Raw genomic sequence first — 13177 nt, 5'->3', positions numbered from 1 at the left:
TCCTTGAGAGTCAGAACAAAGGCTGAGAAGACATTGATTCTCATAGTGTCCATTTCACTTCTACAGGTTTCCTTTTAGGTGCTCAGTTAGTTGTCAGTTAGTTGGCCTATCATTATGATCAATTATGAACTGAAACTGATCACTTTGACTAGTGAGATGGCATTGGTACGTGCCACCTTGATGGATTGAATTGGAATCCCCTGGCACATTTCTAACTCTACCATTAGGGGTAAGTCCGAGTGACCATGTACTAAGCTGTACATCTCCTCCCTCTCTTATTCCCACTCTTATATTTAACAGGGATCAATTTTCAGTTAAATTTAAACACCTAAGAATAATTGTGTTAATTAAAGAGTTAAACCAATGGTATTAAGTAGAAAAAAAAATATTAAAAGGGATAAAGTATTAAGTTTTTCCTCAACAGTCAGGACAAAGGCTGATCAAGTCATTGTTTCTCATAGTGTCCATTTCACTTCAACAGGTTTCCTTTTAGGTGCTAAGTTAATTTCACTGATCAGGGAGAACATATGATATTTGTCCCTTTGGGACTGGCTTATTTCACTCAGCATGATGTTTTCCAGATCCCTCCATTTTGTTGCAAATGACCAGATTTCACTTTTTTTTTTTACTGCTGTATAGTATTCTATAGAGTACATATCCCATAATTTCTTTATCCAGTCTACTGTTGATGGGCATTTAGGCTGATTCCATGTCTTAGCCATTGTGAATTGAGCTGCAATAAATATGGAGGTGCTGATAAAAATTTGATTTCAATTCCCTTTGGTAAATTCCAAGGCATGGGATGGCTAGGTCAAATGGTAAGACTATATTCAGATTTCTGAGGTATCTCCAAACTGTCTTCCATGGTGGTTTTACCAGTTTGCATTCCCACCAGCAGTGGGTTACTGTCCCTTTTTCCCCGCATCCTCACCAGCATCTGTTGTTAGTTGGTTTCTGTATGTAAGCCATTCTAACTGTGGTGAGGTGAAACCTTGTTTTGGTTTTGATTTGCATTTCCCTAATGGCTACTGATCAAGAACATTTTTTCATGTGTCTGTTAGCCCTTTGGATTTCCTCTTTTGAAAAATGTCTATTGAGGCCCTTGGCCCATCTCTTAAGTGGGCTGTTTGTTTTGTTGTTATGAAGTTTCTTGATCTCTTTGTAGATTCTGGTTATTAATCCTTTATCAGTTACATAACTTGCAAATATTTTTGCCATTCTGTTGGTTGCCTCTTCACTTTCCTGACTGTTTCTTTGGCAGTACAGAGACTTCTCAATTTGATATAATCCCAATTGTTAATTTTGGCTATGACTATTTGTGCTTCTGGGGTCTTTTCAAAGAAGTCTTTGCTGGTAACAATATCTTGCAGGGTTTCTCTGATGTTCTCTAATAATTTGATGGTGTCGGGTCATAGTTTTAGATCTTTAATCCATGTTGAGTGGATTTTTGTGTAAGGTGTAAGGTAAGGGTCTTGCTTCATGCTTCTACACGTGGAAATCCAGTTTTCCCAGCACCATTTATTGGATAGACTCTCCTTACTCCTTGATCAAATGCTTGCATTGATTTCTAGTGTTTCTATTCTGTTCCTTTGGTCTATCCATCTGTTTCTGTACCAGTACCATGCTGTTTTGATTATAACTGCCCTGTAGGATGTCCTGAAATCTGGTATTGTGATGCCTCTGGCTTTGTTTCTGTTGTGCAAGATTGCTTCAGCTATTCGAGGTCTCCTGTGTCTCCATATGAATTTCAGCATCATTTTTTCCAGATCTGAGAAGAAGGTCTTCAGTATCTTGATTGGTATTGAATTGAATCTATAAATTGCTTTTGGGAGAATGGACATTTTGATGATATTGATTCTTCCAATCCATGAGCATGGAAGATTTTTCCATTTTTTGGTATCCTCTTCTATTTCTTTCTTCAAGGTTTTGTAATTCTATCATAGGGATAATTGACATCCTTGGTTAAGTTTATTCCAAGGTATTTGATTGTTTTTGTAGCTATTGTGAATGGAATTGAACTTAGAAGTTCATCCTCAGCCATGGCATTGCCTGTGTATACAAAGGCTGTTGATTTTTGTGCATTGTTTTTATATCCTGCTACTTTGCCAAACTCTTCTATGAGTTCCAATAGTCTCTGAGTGGAGTGCTTTGGACCCCCTAAAGACAGAATCATATCATCTGCAAAGAGGGATAGTTTGAGTTCTTCCTTCCCAATTTGTATCCCTTTAATTTCTTTTTCTTGCCTAATAGCTCTGGCTAAAACTTCCAGTACTATATTGAATACAATGGTGAGAGTGGGCATCCCAGTCTGGTACCAGATCTCAGTGGAAATGCTTCCAACTTTTCCCCATTCAATAGGATGCTGGCCATGGTTTTTTCATAAATTGCCTTGATTGTGTTGAGGAATGTTCCTTTTATACCCAATTTGCTTAGAGTTTTGATCACGAAATTGTGTTGTATTTTATCAAATGCTTTCTCTGCATCTATTGAGATAATTATATGTTTTTCTTCTGCAATATGTTAATCTGGTGTATCACTTTGATTGATTTGTGAACATTGAATCATCCTGCATATCACGAATAAATCCTACTTGGTCTTTCTGGATGATCTTTCTGATGTGTTGTTAAATTCTATTTGCAAGAATTTTATTGAGGACTTTTGTAATTATGTTTATCAGGCAAATTGGTCTCTAATTCTTTCTCTTTTGCATCTTTTTCAGGTTTAGGAATTAAGATGAATCATGTTTTGCAGAAAGAATTTGGGAGGATTGCCTTTCTTTCAATTGTTTTTGAATAGTTTGAGATGAATTGAAGTTAGTTCTTCTTTAGATGTCTGGTAGAATTGAGCAGTGAATCCATTCAGTCCTGTGCTTTACTTAGTTGTGAGTACCTTTATTACTGATTCAACTTCTGTCTCAGTTATGGGTCTGTTTAGGTTTTCTTTCTCCTTTTTTTTTTTTTTGGTTAGTTTTGACAATGGTGTGTCAATTTTGTTTATTTTCAAAAAAACCAGCTCTTTGTTTTGCTCATCTTTTGTAATTTTTTTGATTCAATTATGTTGATCTTTAATTTTAATTATTTCTCTTCTACTAGTTTTGGGTTTGGTTTGCTGTAGTTTTTCTAGATACTTGAAATGCATTGATAGTTCACTTATTTGGTGCCTTTCCAATATCTTGATGTAGGCACCTATTGCTATAAACCTTCCTCTTGATACTGCTTTTTCTGTATCCCATAAGTTTTGATATGTGTTGTATCTTCATTTGCTTCCAGAAAGTTTTTGATTTCTCTATTGATTTCTTCTATGACCCACTGTTCATTCAGGAGCATGTTGTTTAGTCTCCCTGTGTTTGCATATGCTTTAGGGATTCCTGAGTTGCTAATTTCCAGCTTCATTCCATTGTGGTCTGAGAAGATGCATTGTATGGTTTCAATTCTTTTTAATTTGCTGAGACTTGCTTTATGGCCTAGTATGTGGTCAATCATAGAGAAAGTTCCATGTACTGTTGAGAAGAATGTGTGTTCTTCAAGTGTAGGATGAAAAGTTTTATAGGTATCTGTTAGATCCATTTGGTCTATAGTGTCAATTAAATCTGCTGTTTCTTGTTGATTTTCTATCAATTTGATCTGTCCATTGCTGAAAGTGGAGTATTGAAGTCCCTCAATACTATTGTATTGGAGTCTAAAGTCTTCCTTTAAGTCTCTTAACATATCTTTTAAATAGCCCAGTGCCCTGTGATAATTAGGTGCATATACGTTTATAATAGTTACATTTTCCTGTTGAATTTATTTCATAATTGTTATATAGTGCCCTGGTTTGTCTCTCTTAACAGTTTTTGTGTTAAAGTCTATTTTGTCTGATATTAAGATGGCCTTGCAGCACCAGCACACCAGGTTCTAGTCCCAGTCAGGGCGCCAGATTCTGTCCTGGTTGCCCCTCTTCCAGGCCAGCTCTCTGCTGTGGCCAGGGAATGCAGTGGAGGATGGCCCAAGTGCTTGGGCCCTGCACCCCATGGGAGACCAGGATAAGTACCTGGCTCCTGCCATCGGATCAGCCTGGTGCGCTGGCCACAGCACGCCAGCCGCAGTGGCCATTGGAAGGTGAACCAACAGCAAAAAGGAAGACCTTTTTCTCTGTCTCTCTCTTTCACTGTCCACTCTGCCTGTCAAAAAAAAAAAAAAAAAAAAAAAAAAAAAAAAAAAAAAAAAGGCTGTACCAGCTCTTTTTTGGTTTTTGTTGCCATGGAATATCTTTTCCCAACCTTTCACTTTCAGTCTGCATGCATCTTTGTTGGAAAGATGTGTTTCTTGTAAGCAGCAAATAGATGAGTTGTTTTTTTTTTTTTTTTTTTTTTTTTTTAATCCATTCAGCCAGTCTTTGTCCTGCCTGGATTTCAGTAGTTCCTGGGTTTGTTTCTGATTATTTCTAAGTATTCTTATCATCAATTTTTTGAGTTCCGTTTCTTGCACTTCTTCTATCTCATTATCTTCTTAATCTTGTATTGGAGTGTCATGTTCTTTTGTGAGTATCATGTTTTCTTCCTTATTCTTGCTTCTTGGATTGTTGCATTTGTTGTATGGCATTTGTGGAGATACTTGTTGGTTTCTTCTTTTGTTTTCTGCTGTGGCAGATTTTCTCGTTGTACTATAACTCTGTAGATAAGTGGATTGTCTGCTTTCAGTGAACCTCTAGAGGCTTGTAGTGGATGTGGCCAGAGAGCTCTGTTCAGTTCTTCAGGGTTAAGTGTGTGCCTAAGGTGACACACCCAGGTTTGGCATGGTAAATCTTTCTCCCTCTCTCTCTCTCTCTCTCTCTCTCTCTATTTTTTTAATCAGAAGGGAAGTAATTCTGTTCAGCTGAGCTCTTCTCCTCGATGGGGATCAGTGCCTGAATGCTAGCCCCAGTGGGTATAATATTCTTTTGCTCTGTCCCAAGGACCGCACAAAGGATCTGTGAAGTCCTCAGTGTAAGTTCAGATTCCCCTGCAATGTCTCTCACAGGGTAGCAGGGCCGCCCGAGCCAAATTCCCCTAAAGTGTCTCTCACTGAGTAGCCAGGGCTGCCGGAGCTTGTGGGGTTTCCCACAGAGACTACTCAAAGTGTCTGCCACACTGTGAGTTCTCCCACACACTCTCAGGTTTTTTTTTTTTCTTTTTTTCTTCTTCACAGTCCCGGTTCAGAAGCTCCTCACAGTTACTAGGTCTTATTCCTGTTTTAGCTCCCAACCAGAGTGAAGTTTCTCTGCTTGGCTGATTGCTGGGCACAGCCTCAAGCTGGCGCAGCTGTTAACATATGTCCAAAATGGTGCCCACTCTATTAGTGCATACACCTTTGTAAAGTGATTGGAGAGAGAATTGTGTCCGTACCATCCCTTTTATTTTTCTCTTTCCTGTAGTTAGGCTAGTGTATTTTCCCCCACGGGGCTTCAAGCCTCGTTCCCTCTAGGCTCTTCCTGCTGCTTTTCCACCAGTGTCTCAGGCTATCATGGTCTCATCTCACCTCACTTTCCGTGCTGGTGTGGAGGCTCTTAGCTGCTGAAGTCCCAAGCTGTGGGCACCCACACCCTCCACGTAGGTCCACTGTGTCCCTCTAATTACGGATGAGTTTCCTGTGCCATTTTTTCCCTAACTCTTCCCTGAGACTACACTATCTCCAATTTTATTAAACTTTCTTCTCCTGGACTAGATCAGTAAGCTCCCTCCCTATTCTGTCATCTTGGAGCCACTCCCTCTCCATTTGTCTTTGAATATTTTTGCCTATACCAAGCTACTTCATTACTGTAGCTTTGTAATATATTTTGAAGTCAGTGTATTGTTTCATGCTTTGTTATTTTTGCTTAGGATTCTTCTGGCCATTCCAGGTTCTTTTTGGTTCCATACAAATTTTAGTAGTGTTTTCTTTTTTTCTGGTTCTGAGAAAAATGTGAATGGAAGTTTGATAAGGATTGCATTGCATCTATAAATCACTTAGTGTAGTAAGCACATTTTAATGATGTTGAATCTTCCAATCCATGAATATGGGATTTTTTTTCATTTCTTCTTCTTCAGCTTCTTTGAGCAGAGATTTACAGTTTTCACTGATGAGATATTTCATCTATGGTTAAATTTATTTCTAGGTGTTGTTTCCTTGATTTCTTTTTTCAGATGATTCACTATTGGTATATAAAAATATTACCATTTTTGTACATTGGTTTGATATATTTCAACGTTGAAAAGTAAGCTTATTAGTTGTAACAGCTTTTCTGTGGAGTCTTTGTATTTTCTATATATAAGATTATGTCATCTGTGAATAGTGACAATTTGATTTCCCTCTTTCCAATTGGGATGTCCTTTATTTTTTTCTTTTGCCTAATTTATCTTGCTAGGAGATTCAGCACTATGTTGAGTAAAAATAGTGAAGGTGATCTTCATTGTCTTGTTCCAGAACTTAGGGGGAAAGACTTCACCTTTCCCCTGTTCAATATGATGTTAGCTATTGTCTTATTACATATAGCCCTTTACTGTGTTGAGGTATGTCAGCTGTGTTCCTAATTCAGAGTTTTTAATATTAAAGGGATTACAGGAAAATGGCAACAGAGAAATTATTATTATTATTACCTTGGTTATTTGTCTCACACAGAAGAAGAATTTCCAAGCAGACAAGCAGAGAGGTTAAAAAATATTTATTACAGCCAAAGACCTCTAGCCAGAGCAGCATGGAAGGGGGGCTTCCAAGAGAGGGAAAAAAAAAACAACAACAACAAAGAACCTTGTAACACTGGGTTTTTTAAAGTATAATTTTGAAGGGATATAAAAATTGGACAGTCAGACTGGTATTTATTTATCAGGCAGGGACAAAACCCATCAAAAGATCTGATTTGCAATTCTCCATCCTGTCTGGCCTGCTGCTGATAAAACAAAAAAACCATCCCTAGGGGTTGGATAGGTAACTTGATTTCTCAATAAGCTTTGAGATTAGGAAGAGCTCCCTAGTTATTTTCATGGTAAATTTGGAGATTCTGAAGGAACGAGGGCAGCCTGTTTGTTCTTGCTAAAGATAACATTTTTGGGGAAAGAAGCATTTATTTTACACCCCGAATTCCGTTGAAACCACCCTACCTATTAACCCATCTGACTCCTCACAAAGGGATGTTGAATTTTATTATATGCCTTCTGCATCCAGTGATCTATTGATCATAGGATTATTGTCTTTCAATCTGTTGATGTGATATAGCACATTTATTGATGTACATGTGTTGGACAATCCTTGCATCCTGGGATAAGCCCCACTTGATTGTCATGAATGATCTTTTCTGTGTGCTGTTGGACTTGACTGCCAAGTATTTTTGTGAGTTTTGCGTCTGTATTCATCAGTATATTGGATAGTCCCTCTCTCTTTTTTTACTATATGCTTGTTTCATTTTGTTGCCCTCCCAAAATGAATTTGGAAGTCTTCCTTCCTCTTCAATTTTTTAAAAAATAATTTAAGAAGTATTGATGTTAGCTATTTAAAAAGTTGAAGAATTCAGCTGTGAAGCCATTTGTTACTGACCTTCCTTTCATGGAAGTTTGATGTTACTGATTCTATCTCACTACACATTGGTCTATTTAGGTATTCTATTTCTACATCATTCAAACTTGGTCAGGTGTATGTATCCAACAGATTGTTCATTTCTATTTATTATTGAATTTGTCATCATATAATCATTCATAACAGTATCTAACAATCCTTTTTATGTTGGTGGTATTAGTCATGATATTTCCATTTTCTTATTCTTTGTATTTGAATCACTCTATTTTCTCTGATTAATTAATTTATTCATTTTAATAATTCATTTATTTGAGAAGCAGAGAATGGGAGAGAGAAGGAGAGAGAGAAAGAGAGACTAGCTCCTATTTAATGGTTCACTCCCACAAATGCCTGCAACGGTCTAAGCTGAGGGAGCAAGAGCCATAAGCCAGGAACTCAATCCAGTTCATCCAAATGGATTTTGGAAATCCAAGTACCTGGGCCATCATCATTGCCTCCCAGGGTCTGCATTAACAGGAAGCTGGGAGTAAGAACCCTCTCTATTTTTCCTTGGTTAGTCTCACTAAAGTTTTATCAATTATGTTTATTTTTTCAAAGAACTAATTCTTCATTTCATTCCCTTTTTCTATTCTTGTATAAGTCTCTGTTATTTATTTGTGCTCTGAATTTTATTATTTGTTTCCTTTTACCAATTTCGAGTTTGATTTGTCCTTATTTTTTCTAGTTCTTTGAGGTATAGTAATAAGTTAATTGAGCAGATATTTCTGTTATTTGATGCAGGCATTGATTGCTATAAACTATCCCCTTAGTATTAATTTTGCTGTATTTCATAGGTTTTAGTATGCTGTGTTTCCATTTTCATTAGTTTCAAGATATTTTTAAGTTTCCTCTTTGACTTCTGTGATACCTTGATTGTTCACAAGTAGGTTAATTTTCATGTATCTTTATAGACACCAAAGTTTTTCTCATTATTGGTTTCTAGGTATTGTGGCCAGAAAAGATGCTCAATATGATTTCTATTCTTTTGAATTAATGAGCTTTGTTTTGTGTCCATTCATGTACTGCTGAGAAAAATGTGTATTCTGCAGTTGTTCTATAAATGCTCTATCGATGTGTTGCATCCAATTATCTAGAATGCAATTTAACTCTGATGTTTTTCAGTTGATCTTCTATCTAGAAGGTTTGTCCGTTTTTGAAAGCAGAGTTAAAATCTACTGTTATTGTATTGAAATCTTTCTCTTTGAGTTTATTAATGTTTGTTTTTAAATTTTTATATTTTCTCCAATGTTGGTTGCTTATATGTTTATAAGTATCATTTCCTCTTGCTGGATTGAGCTCTTTATCATTGTAGAGTGATTTTCCTGGTCTCTTTATACTGCTTTGCTTTTGAGATACATTTATGTGGTATTTTCTTCTTTTCTATTATAGTTTTGAGAATTTGCTTGTTATTTTTAACTTTGTAGAGCTTGACTATATGTCTTTGGTATGCAAATGTTAGATTGCATCTGACTGTGACCTTCCTAGAACTGGGTATTTATATCTTTCCCGAAGTTTGGGAACATTTTTGTCATTATATATTTGAATGTGATTTTTACTCATTTAGCATTCTCAATAATCCAAATATTTTTTCTTTTCATGTGATCCCAAATTTCCCATAAGCTTACTTTCATCCCTTTTGATTCTTTTTTTTCTTTTATATCTTCCAACTATATGTATTCAAACAACCTGTCTTTGAGCTCATCAATTCTTTCTTCTGTTAGATCTATTCTGCTATCGTTGTTGTTTACCATGTTTTTAATTTACTGTATTTTAGTTGAAGGAGTTATGCTTCATTTTATTTAATTAAATTACTCTATCAAATCTTTCTCTTAGAATATTGAATCATTTCTCAAAACAGCCTGCTTTGGAGCGAGGGTGGGGTGATACAAGCCAATCTTTCTTGCTTACTGTCTGCCATGTCACATGTGATAATAACAAGATAAGGTACTGTGGTCTCTCACCTGGCTTCCATTGGTCTTGTGAAGGTGACTTGGCAAATGTATCACTTTTACATTGTTCTTGCTTTGAGGAAGTGGTCACTGGAAACTCTAACTCAACCACTATCTTCTAAACTCCTCTTTACTTTTCCACAAACCTTTTGAATTTTAGATGTTATTACAGCAATTTGTCATTCTATATTTCGTTGTTTGTTTATTAATATTTATCATGAAACCATGATTTATTCTTTCACAATGACTGGCTCAGTAGTGCTCAATAGATGCTGAAGGAGAATTGTTGAGGGGAAATGTCGCTCCCCCTCTTCGTGGAGGAACGACACTAAACCCTGCGCTGTTCTTTCGTCTGCTCGGCCCTCCCCGGGTTTGCTGCTGGTTCTTCCCGGGTTGGCTACTGTCCCTTCCACCTCCGTGGAAGGGCGGTTCCCCCTGGCCACTTTCCCCACTTCCGCAGGGGAGCGGCACACCACCGGCCGGCTCTCTCGGGGGCTGCACAGGTGTTCCCCTTAGATGTTCCCCTTAGATGTTCCTGGTGCATGCCGTCTCTCTCCTCCTTTATAGTCCTCTTCTGCCAATCCTAACTCAGCTGCCCACACGCCGAGTACGCTGCTCTCCTCCAATCAGGAGCAAGTCCTACAGTTTATTGGCTGAACTGGAGGCAGCTGTGTAGAAGCTGTTTTCTCCTCTCCCAGCGCCATATTGTGGGAGAGCAGATGCATAGAATAAGTCTTAATTCCAGTAACTTAGTCTAGTCCGAGTTGCTCCCCACAGGGAAAGGAATGGAAAAGGGAAATGGAAGGAAGGGAAGAGAAGTGGGAAAAGAGGGAGGAGATGGAACGAGGGAAGTAAGGACAAGAATTTGTCTTAGGTTGTTTTCCTCCTAACACAATACCTGTATCATATAATTCATGTATAGATACCTGATTCATTTACATTGATGGTATGGCATAGCACAAAATTGGTACTACGTAAATATTAGAGAAATAAACTCTCTTATTCCTTCTTTTCTGATAACAATACAGACTATCTCCTCTGCTACTATGATTTTATGACATGAACCTTACCAAACACCTCAAGTTATCTTTTTCTTTCTTTAAGATTTATTTTTTCATTTGAAAGAGCTTTCATCCATTGGTTCACTCCCCCAATGCTACAATGGCCAGGACTGAGCCAGGCCTAAGACTGAAACTAATAACTTTATCTGGGTCTTGCACATGGGTGGCAGGGGCCCAAACTTGGACTGTCTTCTGTTGCTTTTCCCAGGCTGTTAGCAAGGAGCTGGATTGACTCTTGAGCAACCAGGACATGAGGTGGCTCCCATATGAAATATGGCATCATAGGAGGCAACCCTATCTGCTGTCACAACATGGCTGCTCAAATTATCTTTCAGTTGTCTCCCAGCATTGCCTCTGACATAATTTAATTTTCCTTTTCCTCAATTATTTTATTATGCCTTCAGTTAAGGAAAATGCACCTTCTCTTCTCACTCCCCCCCCCCATTTTTCTACATTTATCTATGTAGTTTCTAGTATCTTATCACTACTGTTCAACAGTCTTCTGTCTCCAAGTAATTTTTCTCACTTCATTAAAAATATACTGGAAACTGTATTCTAATGAAGATTTCACTGGTATTATGGGCGTTATATCTTTTCCCAGGGTGTAATCAATGAAACTAAAAAATTCTGATTTTCTACAAACATGAACAATTGGCTTGTCCTTCACATTGCTGCCTAGAATAGAATTTGGATAGGAATAAAATTCTGCTTAAGACTTTCATTTGGAAAATTAACTTGTACACATGTTGTAAAATGCATGAGCTTTTCAGAACTTACATTAACTCTTGGGTTTTGATATAAGTGCAGTAATTTTAAACTGTTATAAAGTAAAATTAGATTTTTTCCTTTTTAGGTAAAAGTTTTTATTTGAATAATATAGTGTTTTCTAACATTTAAAAATATTTAATATACAATAAAGCTCTTATGATAGATATATTGATTTAATATCCTGTAGCATTTTGAAACATTATTACTTAGTTATGATAAAATGCTACATTTCTTCCTATTTCTCGTTCACTCCACATAAAACCTTTGTATACATATCACAAATACCATCACACTCTCCTTCTCTTCTTTTGCTGTTAATATAAATAGTATTATGATGCCATCATTGAAAAGACTAGATTTTTGTCTCTAGGTATCAGCCTTTGAAAAAATGCTATGTTTCAACAGTGGAACCATTGATTCATAATCACTGTGTATTTCCAACTGAAACATACAGATAGACAAATTTTATAATATTATTCAATCTGTAAGAGAAATAATTCCCTTCATACTTTATATGCAATCCATTTAACTTTCATGCAATAAAGATGGAGCTTGGGAGGACATAAGAATAAATAAAATTCCTAATCACCTGTTTAGAATAACTTGAATATTCTCAGCAACACTTCTTCACTGTTGTCATAATTAGGACAATCCTTTGTACTGTCTTTTATGTAGAATTCTATGGCTTGGATTACATTTTAGATCTGGAATGGAAAAAAAAAAACTAAAGAAAAATACCAGGTTACTACAAGTCCACCTTCTTCTTTTTTTTTTTTTTTAAAGATTTATTTATTTATTTGAAAGTCAGAGCTACACAGAGAGAGAAGAGGCAGAGAGAAAGAGAGAGAGAGGTCTTCCATCCTCTGGTTCACTCCCCAATTGGCTGCAAAGGCAGGAGCTGCGCCAATCGGAAGCCAGGATCTAGGAGCTTCTTCCGGGTCTCCTACGCAGGTGCAGGGGCCCAAGGACCTGTGCCATCTTCCACTGCTTTCCCAGGCCGTAGCAGAGAGCTGGATTAGAAGTGGAACAGCAGGGTCTTGAACCAGCACCCATATGGGATGCTGGCGCTTCAGGCCAGGGTGTTAACCCACTGCACCACAGCACGGGCCCCAAGTCCACCTTCTTTGTATAAAAGTAACACCAGCAAAATCTTCTCAGAAATTTTTCCAAATATTCTTGCTCAACTGATGTTTATTTCATTGATGAAATGGATTGTTTTATTTATCAATTTGAGAATATTATATAACAGTAGAGAAATGATCATCTAGCAGGGAATGGCATTTGTATACAGACACGGGGGATTCAGTTTCTCTTATGTTCCTTAATAGTATGTGTAATAAAAACAGCCAGTGTTTATTTTATCAGGAACTTTTGACACATGATCTTATTGTCATCATATTCAATACTGCAAGTTATAGAATACTGTAACTATACTATAGATGAAAAGAAAAAAACTCATGATCAGAGGTGGTAAATAGCTTTTTCAGAGATCTGCAGCTGTAAGTGTTGGTCTTGAGATCACACCCTGACCTTCCAGCATTGAAGTCAGTGCTATGTTACTGCAACATGCTATCTGCATTTTACCATGACATGAAGTAAAATCTGAGTACTAAAGGCATTTGTAAGCATTTGCTTATGAAGTTGAGTTTGATCATGTTCTAAGTAAAATTAAAACTCTTCTTGACATTTTCCCCCATGCCATCAAGTATGTTCCTGGTTTTCACCTGCCCACACCTTGGCTATTGTGGCCATTTAGGGGAGTGAACCAGTGGATGGAAGATATTCTCTCTCTCTCTCTCTTACCTTCTCTCTCTCTCTGTAACTCAACTTTTCAAATAAATAAACAAAATAAAAC

The 13177-nt window shown here is 37.1% G+C and overlaps 1 protein-coding gene across 4 annotated transcripts in view; it reads left to right on the top strand.

The window, feature by feature from the left end:
- Positions 1 to 13177, top strand: part of SPAG16 (sperm associated antigen 16) — a 1190570-nt gene that overhangs the window by 784448 nt on the left and 392945 nt on the right. The gene's annotated exons all lie outside the window — the stretch shown is intronic.

The sequence above is a fragment of the Oryctolagus cuniculus genome, chromosome 3 (genome assembly GCF_964237555.1).
Source record: "Oryctolagus cuniculus chromosome 3, mOryCun1.1, whole genome shotgun sequence".
NCBI lineage: Eukaryota > Metazoa > Chordata > Mammalia > Lagomorpha > Leporidae > Oryctolagus > Oryctolagus cuniculus.
The sequence above is the reverse complement of the archived record's forward strand: the minus strand, read 5'-3'. Positions and strand labels throughout refer to the sequence as shown.